Raw genomic sequence first — 12,667 nt, 5'->3', positions numbered from 1 at the left:
CTGTGATTGTGGCCCTGTCCAGTCTCTATGTGAGTATTATGTGCCTGTCCTCCAGTGTAGCCAAGTCCACCAGGGGTCTGTACACATGGGTATGTCTCCATCTCCTATTCATCTGCAGCGGTAGGAATCTAAGGAACAAAAGAGTGAGGAGCCTGTCACAAACTGAACAATAGATTCACAACAGTAGTTTGCAATCTATATACATGAAATGGGTCAGTGTGATCTGTCCAGTATGTGCCTATTTCTCCTGTGACGCAGCATTATTCCATAGGCCAGCCCCCCCGAAATGGTGTCTGCCTGTCCTGTATGGAGGGACAGGTGGAAGGGAGGTAATGCTGCTGACGTGCGTCGTGGCAGGAGGAGGTCGGGAACTGCCGTGCAATTCCTCATTGGTTAATATTGGGCCCTATGGGGTACAGTGGCCAATGGTGATCTACACCGGCGGTGACGGTATGCACCGCCGCGGACGTGACCACCATTTTCTATCTGATTTCTCACTTGTTTCCTGACCTTTCATAGGAGAGGACCTACACTGCATGTGCTGCTGTGACCTGTGTCTGGAACCTACCATGGCCCGTGTGACCGGGGAAAGGGCCCCAACCTTCACTTCTGAGGAGTTGGAGAGACTAGTGGATGGGGTCCTACCCCAGTACGGACTGCTGTATGGGCCTCCAGACCAACAGGTGAGTACACTGTGGGCACAATGCATGTGGCATGCATGTATGGAGGTGTGTGTGAAGGCATTGTGTAAGGGGGAGGGATGTCCTCTGGGCTGGGTACACATTGAGTGCTGGGCTATATGCGTGCCAATAGTGCTGTAAACAGGTATGGTGGGCCATTTGTGTAACTGGCTTGACTGTTTGTCTTATGGTATTCTCCTGTCTGTATTGCCTCTGTAGGTCAGAGCCCATCAAAAGAAGGGTATATGCCGTGCCATCGCCAAGGAGGTGCGGACCCTGGGGGTCTATGGCAGGCGGAGCACCCACTGTTGGAAAAAGAGGGAGGACCTGAGATGCTGGGCACGGAAGACCACGGAGGCCTAGCTGGGGATGGCCTCCCAACGAGGAGGGGGTGCCCATCAAACCCTGACTCCCCTGATGGCTCACATACTGGCGGTGGCCTATCCAGAGCTAGATGGCTGCTTGAGGACAACACAGCAGCCACAAGGGGGTGAGTACAGTGGCTATCATTACAACTTAAGGCTGGTAGGGTGGTATCCGGGTGGTGGTTGTGTGTCAGTGGGTGCCCCTAGACCAGGCCAGACATAGCTGCGTAGGTCCTCTGGTGGCTAAGGATCTGAAGGAAAAATACTGCCTACCTAGATTGTTAGCATCCACTACTGGTCAGGGCTGCGTGGGTCCCAGGTGTGCTGCAGTTGGCGGTGTGAGCTCATCCCCATGCCTTGGTGGCCAGCAATATCACTGGTAGTTCAATGCATATTGCATAGGCCTGTTCCTTGTGTGTGAGGGTGCTGTGTACGCCAACGGTTGACCCAGTGCATCCTTTGTCTCTCTACTCCCCCTTTCTTGTTTTGTCATTCTGTCTTTATGTGCATTAGCATCATCTGGCAGAGGAGCAGAGGCACCAGCGACACAGGGAGCTGCATCCCACAGGACCCAGGAGGCAGAGTCCACCGACGCTAAGGACACCAGGGATGGAGGGTGAGGGGAGAACCACGGCGGAGATGGGAGGGGACAATAAAGACTCTGATACCTCCTCTGATGGGAGCTCCCTGATGGTGGCGGACACCTCTGTGACCACCCCACCTATAAGTACTGCCGCCACCCCCGTACCAGCACCCAGCAGCCCCTCAGAGAGTTGCCCGTGCCCACTCACCCAGGCGGGTGGGCATCTCCTTCATTCCAGGCACCTCAGGCCCTGTCCCAGTGAGCCCTGCTGCCCTGAGTGAGGAGGCTATTGACCTCTTGAGATCCATCTCTGTAGGGCAATCAACCATTGTGAATGCCATCTAAGGGCTGGCAGCCCAGATGCAGCAATCTAATGCATTCCTGGAGGGCATTCACAGTGGATTGGCGGCCCAACAGAGTTCGATCCAGGCTCTGGCCTCCTCTCTGATGGCAGCCATGTCCCTGTTTCAACCGTCCCCCCTCCAACTACCACTTCCCAGTCCCATTCTCCTCAACGTCAACCCATCCAAGCACACAGCCAGACGAGCATGCACACAGGACAACACCCAAAAGTGTCACAGGCAAACACAAGCACCACACTTCATCCCACAAGCACCCACACAAACACCATTCAGTTGCAGACACAACAACATCCACCATTTCCACTGTCTCCCCCTCCTCCTCCACCTCCCACCCAGTTACGTCCACACTCACACCTGCATGCACTACATCATCATCCACTACCTGCATCATCACCATAACAAGCAGAACACACACCTCACTGGCAGACACCTCCACAACATCCATGCACACGTCCCCTTTGTCCTCTCCCACCGTGTCTGTCCCCCCTCCTAAAGTACACAAATGCAAGCACTCAGACACCCAACAGCAAATCCACCTCACAACTGAAAACAATCCATGCACCTGCACCCAAATCCAGCAGACAAACACCTCCAACAACCACTCCCTCATCCTCCACTCCCATTTCTTCCCCCTATTCCCTCCCCAATGACCCTAAAAGCTTTTCCTTTCCACCATTGACCTTTTCCCTACCCCTTCCCCCAGTCCTGCATGTATGGCCAGGGTATCAAGAACCCAGCGAAGCACCTCGGCCAAACAGTCCACGGGCCCAGTTCCATCAGCACCTGCTCATGGTAGAAAGGATTCCAGGCCACAAATACTGAAGGGGAAGGAGCCTGCACCAGCCATCAAAAAAGGGAAGGAGCCTGACCAGCCAGCAGAAAGAGGAAGGAGCCTGCACCAGCCAGTAGAAAGGGGAAGGAGCCTGCACCAGCCAGCAGAAAGGGAAAGGAGCCTGCACCAGCCAGCAGAAAGGGGAAGGAGGCTGCACCAACCAGCAGAAAGGGGAAGGAGCCTGCACCAGCCAGCGGAAAGGGGAAGGAGCCTGCACCAGCCAGCAGAAAGGGGAAGGAGCCTGAACCAGCAGCTGTCACATGGACCCCACCACTAGCCGTAGTTGTGCAGCCATCAGTGAGTGCAGGGGCTGAGCAGGACCCTCCCACTACCACCATAGTGCAGCCATTGTAGGGTGCAGGGGCTGAGCAGGAGCCTCCTGTTAACACCACCATCAGAGTGCAGCCATCGGTGGGTGCAGAGTCAGAGCAGGTACCTCCCACTACCACCACAGTGCAGCCATCAGAGGGTACAGAGTCTGAGCAGGTGCCTCCCACTACCACCACCACAGTGCAGCCATCGGAGGGTGCAAAGTCTGAGCAGGTGCCTCCCACCACCACCACAGTGCAGCCGTCACCACCGGCGGATGCCATACGATCCAGCCTCCATGGGCTGCTGTGAGGCCTGTCTCCTCCAGAACCAATGGGGTATTCTCCCACTCGAGAGACTGTGGCCTTGCACTCCCCAGAACCAAGCAGTGGGCATGTTGCTCCTTCCAGAACCAGTGGGCAAGTCACCCACTTGAGACACTGTGGCCTTGCACTCCCAGAACCAAGCAATGGGCATGTTGCCCCCTCCAGAACCAGTGGGCAAGTCACCCACTTGAGAGACAGTGGCCTTGCACTCCCCAGGACCAAGTACAGGGCATGTTGTCCCCTCCAGAACCAGTGGGCAAGTCACCCACTTGAGAGACTGTGGCCTTGCCCTCCCTAAGACCAAGCAGTGGGCATGTTGTCCCCTGCAGAACCAGTGGGCAAGTGACCCACTTGGGAGACTGTGGCCTTGCACTGTACAGGACCAAGTACAGGGCATGTTGCCCCCTCCAGACCAGTGGTCTTGTTTCCGCATCCGGCTGAGGTGCCCCCCCACTGAGGTGCTGCCTATTTTCCAACTGATACCCCTGCAGTATTCTCTCTGTATTGGTGCAGGGAACGAGTGGGGTCTTGGACTTTGCCCTGTGGCCATGTGGCCCCTGTGAACTGAGGACTGGGTAGTGTCCCTTTTTTGTACATTTGTACATATCTGTTACATTGGCAAATTGAATTATTAATTTTGTGTTGATCTTATTACAATCACTTTAGTCAATTCCTGTTGTCCTTGCATTACTCAGCCAATTTACAGAGATAAATCATTTTTCTTGTGCAGCTGGTTGTGTGTATGGTGTGTGTGTATGTGTTTGTGGTGTGTGTGTATCACTCTCGTTTTCCTCTCCCCTCCCTTGTGTTCTAGGCAGCTGTACTCACCGTCGTCGTCTTCGCCAGCGTTGGTGTTCGTGGTGGAGCATAACGTAGAAGATAACCGGGAATACTTGCAGTTCTGGTTCCATGGCGGCGAGGTTCTTCCCTGTGTGTCGAATTGTGAGACCTTTCAGTTCTTTGATGTGTTTCCGCCAGGCTTTTGATGGCGTTGGTACCGCCCCGGAAAAGGTGGTGGATTGTGTTGTCATAATTTGGTGGGCGGAACTTGGTGACTGTTGTTTCCGCCCTGGCAGCCGGTGTGGTACATTGGCTGTCTTTCGGAGATCTAACTGCCAGGGCCATAATTTGGCAGTACTTACCGCCAGCCTGTTGACGGTATTACCTCCACTTTATCACCGACTGCTAGGGTTGTAATGAGGGCCTTTATGTCCATTCTCTGCCAAATGATTCAACAAAGCAATCGTATCTTGCCTACATGCTTCTTTTGTCATCGAAGCAACCAAAAGATCATCAATGTACTGAACTAATGCTGCTTGGAAAGCCATTTCCAATGGTTCCAAATTATTTTTCAACACCTGTTTAAATATTGAGAGTGACTCTGAAAAACCTTGTGGAATTCTGCACCAACTGTAGACCTTATTACAGAATTTAAAACCAAAAAGAAACGGACTATCCTCATGAAGGGGCACAGAGAAAAATACTTGTGAAAGATCTACCACCAGGAACAACTCTGCATCGTATGGAATCTGAAACAAAATCACTACTGGATTTGGAACCACTGGACAACATTTTGCTACTACATCATCAATTTTCCTCAAATCGTGGGCAATTCTAAATTTGCCACTTGGTTTTCACAAACCCATAATAGGTGAATTACATGGGCTGCCTAGCACTTCTTTTAGAACTCCCTGTTTCACAAAATCTTCAATCACAGGAATTTCTCCTACAATTACATCATGTGCCATGTGATATTGTGGTATCACTGGAAAAACTACATTAGGTTTGACTGTGGCTTTAATTGGTCCAAGTCCTTTGATCAGGTACTATATTTTCCAGATAAATCCCAAACTTTTACATTTACTGTATCCTGTAAATCAGTGAGCAGGTCTTTTACTGTGAAAGCAGGATAAAAACTAATCAGTGGAAATGCTTAATTCACTGAATCACATTCAGGTTGCATAGATTAATCATCATCATTACTATTCGTCTTGATAGCAATTCCATCATTTGAACAGCTAATCGAACATTTTGTTTTGCACAGTAAGTCTCTTCCTAACAAGGAACATGGACTCTTGCCGCAAACTACAAATTTGTATAGTCCTTCAAAGTTTCCAATTTTAACAGGGACTGGTTCAGCAATCGGGTTTGTTAGAAACTGATTTTCAAACTCCTACAATCTGGATTGTTTTCCCAGAAAGTGGCGCATTAGGAACTTCTGCTGTTCTCACTTAGAGCATGTAGCCCCTGTATCAACTAAGAATGAGACATCATGACCCATTACCTTTCCATTTACATTAGGACCCTTTTGATCCATTTCTAATGAAGCTGCTAACACGCATTCTTCTTCATCTGAACTTTCACTCTCGTCCATCATTCCATCACTCAACACTTTATCATTTGATTCATCCTCACTGTGAAGGGTGAATTGTTGAACTGTATGATTACTTTGATTTAACTTTTGACCTGTGTTTCGCTGAAGGAGCATCATCTGCTGCTGCACCATTGGAACTTTAGGTATTTGCATTTGTTGTTTTGGTACCATTTGTACCTGAGGCTGAATTAACTGTGACTGTGGCACCTGAAAATGTGGCATTTGTATTTGCTGCATTGCTTGAGAATTTTGCATTTGCTGAGGAATCTGCCTCTGATTATTTTGGACATTCATATTAGGGCCTCTCATTCTTGGACCTCTTGAATCTGTATAACCATGCCTTCTTGTACCAACATTGGACACTGACGCTTCCAATGCCACAAAAAAACGCAACTGTGACAAGGTAACATATTTTTCATTGCCTGCATATCACCTGAATTGACCATCACATTCAGGTCAATGCGATTACCGCCTCCATTTCCACTATGACCTCTACCTCTTGCTTGATTCTGAAACAGCATGTTTCCCTATTTCTATGGATTTTTTCCCTGCATCCCTGATTGTGCTGCTTTAATGTGCATCACCATCACCTTTTCCTTTAATTACTTCTGCTTCATTTCAATCACGTTACAAAATTTGTTTTGCAAATTGTAACACTTCATCAACCGTTTTTGCTTGCCAACAAATCAAATGACTCTTAATCATCTGTCCAATTTCAGGTCTCAAACCTTCAACAAATCTAAACACAAAATGAATCATGTCTTTCGACTCAATTGTTTCTGTACCACTGTAATTTTTAAACGCTTGCAGAAGTCTCTAATAGTATGCATGTATTGACTCTTTCGCTTTCTGTGGTGCCCTATCAATTCTCTGTCAATCGATACTTTTGGGTGAAATTCTCATTTTCAAAAATGTGATCACTTTGTACTAGTACTTCATTACATCTGGTGATGGTGCACCTGTAAGTGGATTTCGTGGATGCTTTCTTGTTGTCCAGTCTACACTCCTCTTGCTTTCAATCCATAAATCAGCTGGAACCACTATTTCTAACAGGGTTCTCAAGTCTTCCAATAGACATTTTTCAAGCTTCATAAACCTGTCTTTTTGCTGGTACCATTCCACTGGTTTATCTGTCAATCTCGGGTAGTCATTTGTAAATGACAAAATATCAGTTCTGCTCCAAGGGACATGCACAAAATTACCTCCTGGAATTTCCCTCATTGGAAATACTTTTACTGTATCATCAGTCTGCTGTACATTAGCATTTGAATTTGCAGACTCCTTTTTGTTCTGATCTCTTTTCATCACCCATCTGCATTCCCATTTATCATATTTTCCCCATAATTGGATATTCTGAATTAATTCTTTAATATGAATCTTCATTCCTGGTATTCTCATGTTTTCAAGATCTTTTGAATCAAATTCTAATCTGTAACTTCTTCTCAGTTGCTTTGTTTTCACAAGGTCTATGTCATATTTCTCTGCAAGGTCTGCTAATTTCTGGTGTACCAGTCCTGCTCTGTGTGTAACTATTTTACATGTGAAGCGTAACTCATTCTCATTATACAAATCTATTCTATTTACATCAATTGTTCTCTCAATTATTTCATTTAATTCTAATTTGAGCACTGCCAGGTTCAATTAATTTTCCCTCTCAGTATTTGCCTTTGTCTTCATTCCACTTATCTTTTCTAGCCAGTCTGTTAACTGCTGAGCTGTCAAACCTTGTAATGAAACATTATTATTATTTACATTGGGTACATTATTTTATACATTTGGTATGCCCCGTGGAGTAATGCATGGGGTCTCTGGAAACTGTGATGTTCTAGAACTACTCAATTCAATTAGTGGACCTGTTTTGTCAAAAATCTGGTTCATTTGAGACATGACTCCCATATGAACATTTCATCTCTCCATGTCTGCAGTTGAATTGAAAATATTCTGTACATTATTCTCATTATTTCCCCGGGTAAACAATGTACAACAGGCCCAATAGTAAAATGTAATGTCAATGCATCTTGACTTGTCTGAACATTCTGATTTCTAGAGTATATTACTCCTGAATTCTAGCCTGTCAAAATTGAGGAACTCGTCTGTGAACTTCCAACAGGTGTGTACCCCTGAATATTCTGAACCTGTACTGGAGACACTAAATTAGGTGTAGATTCCATCTGGACCATCACTGGTTTCTGGTAAGCCTGTGATATCTGGGATGACTGTACAATAGGCCCTGTTATGCTCAGTGCGGAACTCACAACAGGAACAGTAGGATAGACTACAGGTGAGTCAGTCTGAATCATAGGTGTTTGAGTAACAGTAGTAGCAGGAACAATAGTTACAACCTGTACTTGACTCTGTGTTACTACAACTGGAACTGGAGTACTTGGATCAGTACAAGTACTTGGACTTATCGCTTGTGCTGCATATGGTGGAGGACGACTTCTCAGTAACTGCTTTATAAATTCCTCATCATCTGATTCCTCATCATAAGTCAATGATTTTCTAGCCCCAACTGGCTTCGACTCATCTTCTTCAGAAGAGTCTTTATATTTCTCCAACATTTTAGCTCATTGTCCCATCTAGCTTCTGCTAATGTCTTCTCCGATTTTCTTATTCTTCTCTCAAATTTCAATTTCTCTTGTTGTCTGGCCACTAATTCCCAAATAGTTAAAGTTGCGAATTATACTGATCTCGGAGGAGGTTTTAAAACATGCAGCACTTTTCTCAAATTCTCTAAAATTCTCATATTAAAAGTTCCATGGACAGGAAACGCTAATCTCCCTTCAGTCTCTGTAATTTTACACCAATGTTTTACCCAAAGACATGCTCCTGAACGTTTCTCCTCAATTACGATATATGCCGGAGTACCTTCTGGCAGGCAAATTTCTCCTACTCTAGCTGGAATATACTTATGTCACCTTAACGCACTCTGTGACCCAAAATTTAAATTTAAATTCAAAACAGGAAGTAATTAAATCCCAATTTTTTTTTCACTTGCCTCTCTCGATCAAAAGCCCTTCACAGTTGTGCACCAATCCGTTCACAAGCTCCCTTTTGCCAATCGACCTATCCCAGCTTAGACCTATGTGACGTCACGCTTGCGCACACGAGCAGACAAAGTCTTGCAGCTTGTCCTCCAAAAACTAAAATCTCACAAAATGAATGCAAAATATTGCAAACACTGCTAAAAAAAAAACACCAAACTTGTCTGCTTGCTACAGGTATAGGACAAAAACACTTTGTAAACCTCATGGAATTTTCAATTGTGGCATTTAGCTCTGACAACTACTCATTCAACTTCAGCTTTCTCTGACTCACAAGTAAAATTCGACCAGCAAATTCTACCCTTGACCAATACTAGATCTTCCCTGTGCAGTCAGGAATCACCAATATTGTTAAAACTAACACTCCCCTTTAACACGCACTCCAGGAATTTTGTCATTTGATCGACCTACTAAAACAACAAAAACCCAAGTATCTCATATACTTGTATCAATACTCCAGAGTCTTAGACCATGCAGGGTCCGTCCATCAACAACCATGTGGGCAATTGTTTTAGCACAAAGCGCCACACACAATTGAAGTTTGACAACTTCCCTACATGCACCTTTTAGAGTACACACGCTCCCTAACAAACTACATTGGAGTACTCCAACTCCCTAATTATTATCACAAACATGGCAATTCACCTGCGAATTGCTTAAGCAGTGCAAGTGCAAAACTCTAAATCAATCACAAATCACACTAGGAACGCTGAAAACATCTTGAAACAAGCATTGGCAAAATCGAATTCCCTCCAAACAAACATTGGCAAAACCAAATTCCAAAATGTTAAGTTTTTAAACAAACATTGCTAAAACTAAATGTCCATTTTTTACGAAATGACATATAATCAATCTCCTACTGGGACATCTCCAAACCTCTCCTTATTGATACATAACTATCCTCTGGTACCAAATTCTGTTGGCGCATCCTACCTTATATTTGTTTTGATATTTCATTTATAAGGGGCCACGTAAGGGTAAAAAACCATCTACCCTCATGAGGTCGGATGAAGCTTTGGACTCAGATAGGTGTGAGTGTTTGGCTCTGAAAAAACGAAGTCAGTAATAAACAAAACTAAACAATACCATCATTAATCAACATAGGAGTCAGTAATTTATACACATCATGACCTATTTGGCCATGAATCACCACACCAGTTGAGTAAAGTTTAAATATTTATTGCCCTTTAGATTAACAATGCTAAGATCACGTAAATCAAGCGCAAAACCAAATTATAACAATACATGAATAACACAGGTTGACCAAACCTTCTAAAGAATCTAAGCTTTGACAGAAAATGAATTATTAAGTACTCAAGAATCACAATACAGAATAACAATAATATCAGATGCACAGTTGAGATTTAATGCATTGAGTTAACACAGATGTATTATTCACAATCAGTTATTGTGTGCAGCCAAATTCAGAATGTGACCTTCTAACTATTATTGTAAATAGATTAAGTATGTTGGGCTTCATGCAAAAAGAAATATTTGGAAAACATCTATCCATGGCATTAACAAAAATAGTGGTTGAGTTTGTAGAAGAGAAAAACATGAAAACCTGCAAGAAAGACAAATGCACATATCTTTGTTGTACTTCTCCTTAATGGTTTCAGTAGGCAGTGAAGTCTTCTTCAGTTGAGCATCTTCTGGTCATTTTCAGTGCACAGAGACATATGGGGAAACAGTTCAGTAATATTTGGCCTTAATGCATCTGAACTAACAGAAATAAATACATATCGGACCACATTACAGACAGTAACTGCAGCTAAAAATAAGTCTGAGATTGAGCAAGAAAGAATAAGTCTCTCCTCAGCAAGAAAGAAGAAATCTACTCTTGGGAAAGAAGAAAATTAGTCTGAACTGACATCACCCAAACATTGCTATATGAAAGCCCCATAAATGAACTAGCTACTCTACCATTGGTCAGGATATGAGGTGGTTAGAACAGAACCAATAACATTAAAAGAATGCTTCTTCCTTTCATTCTTGTTTTCATTTTTCTCCCTCATTGGTTCAACTTCTTCTACTGTCATTGCCAGTTTCCCTTGCACAGATAAAAGGTTTCAACTACATAAAACTACTGAAAGCCATTGTTTTCTGTGGAACATTATCTATCAGGAAGTTAAATATAATTGTATAAAAGTTACAGCACAAGAACATTTCTCTTGGACATTAGCTCATTACACAGGATGTTTCAGAAAGGACAGAAACTTTCCACTGCCATCAACATTTCTAAGCATCAAATTATTTCATTCTGTATTAGCTGAACATTGGCCTGTTTAAAAACGCAGTAAAATGTGGAGTACAACATTTCATAAAACTCAAACTATTTATTTGCTGAACATGTTCTTATTATTTTTTCCTCAGTTAGTAAAACATAACATTTAATTAGACAGTGATTTATTTTAATTTCAAAATATCTGTGTCAATTATTATTGTAGGCCTTACTTTAATTTCAGCCTTGCACTTTTAAATGCACGTTTTTCTTACAGTTAGTCAAGCAATTTTAATAACAATTTTCACAGTCCAACTGCAACAGCTTTCCAATGATACAGGTCAGCAGGATGGGATAGTGCATCAGACTGAGAGAAGACCAAGACAATGAGAACACTGTTGAAGCAGCAGGAGCAATTTACTTTTTCCCTAAAAGACGATAGTGGCCTATTGGGCGAGAGTTCTTGCATGAACAAGATGGGCAAAGACTCCTCTCACAGGGCGGAAGTGAGCTGATTCAGAGTTGCCCAGACCAGTTGCCCAACAGCATGTCTACAGACCCATACACACTATACTGTTGCCAGAACACAGAAGATTTGTCAGTTATCTTAATCTAAAGTAGGGGGGTTTCCTACTGGCTATATCAGAGTTCAAAGCCTGCTCCTATTCTATCCTATTAAAGCAAGATTCTGTACGGATTAAAAAAATAATGTTTCCAAGCCACGCCCTCCCCTTGGGCTCGGAGGGATTAGGAAACACAAACAAGCTAACACCGAATGCACCAAGTTCTTAGGCGTTTTCAAGGGCTGAGCCACCCTTGGTGTAAATTGACTGGCAGATATTTTGAGCTACTCTTTTTGTTCTGACTAGCCTTATATCAGGCGTCCGTTGCTGTAGAGCTGACTATTTCTGAGAGCCATGTGGCTGCCTTTCTTGACCCACTGGAGGAGAGGAAGAGTGGGCTGAGCTGTGTGGTAGATGATGGACCCATCTGAAATACCTTGAAAACAAATGTTGCTGCAGCACGCCCAGCAAGTCGCCTCCTTAATTGACTGCAGAGCGTTTTTTTTATGCGATCCATCAAACAGGAGTGAAATCACATGCACTACCTAAACAGCACACTTCCAATTAAGAAAGAGAAATATTTTAAATGTGGATGCTTATACAATCGTCGATGTTCCAAAACTAGATTAAAAGGAATGCTCAATGTAAATACTAAGAAGTGCAAGGCAGCGCCTTTAACTCAGCAACCATTAATTGAAATAAATGCGCAATGTAAATAGCAATAAGCACCACCATGGAGGGAGGAGAAACAAAAGAAACAAGAGATGGCGCCTTTAATGCAGCCTCCATGAATTGGAGAGATAAATGAAACAAGCATTTTCAATGCAATGGGCCTTGGATTAGCTCGAGTTAGAGCTATTAGCGTTGTAAAGAAAAAAAACGCAGCGCAATCGCACTATGTAAAATGCAGCACGATTGCGCTGCGTGGAAAATAAACAGATAAAGTAGTCCGGACACCATGCTGAAAACATCGAGCCTCGTATGTTTTTAGTTGTTTACCGGTGCTGT

This window comes from Pleurodeles waltl, chromosome 4_1 (assembly GCF_031143425.1).
Source record: "Pleurodeles waltl isolate 20211129_DDA chromosome 4_1, aPleWal1.hap1.20221129, whole genome shotgun sequence".
NCBI lineage: Eukaryota > Metazoa > Chordata > Amphibia > Caudata > Salamandridae > Pleurodeles > Pleurodeles waltl.
Note: the sequence above shows the minus strand (reverse complement) of the source record.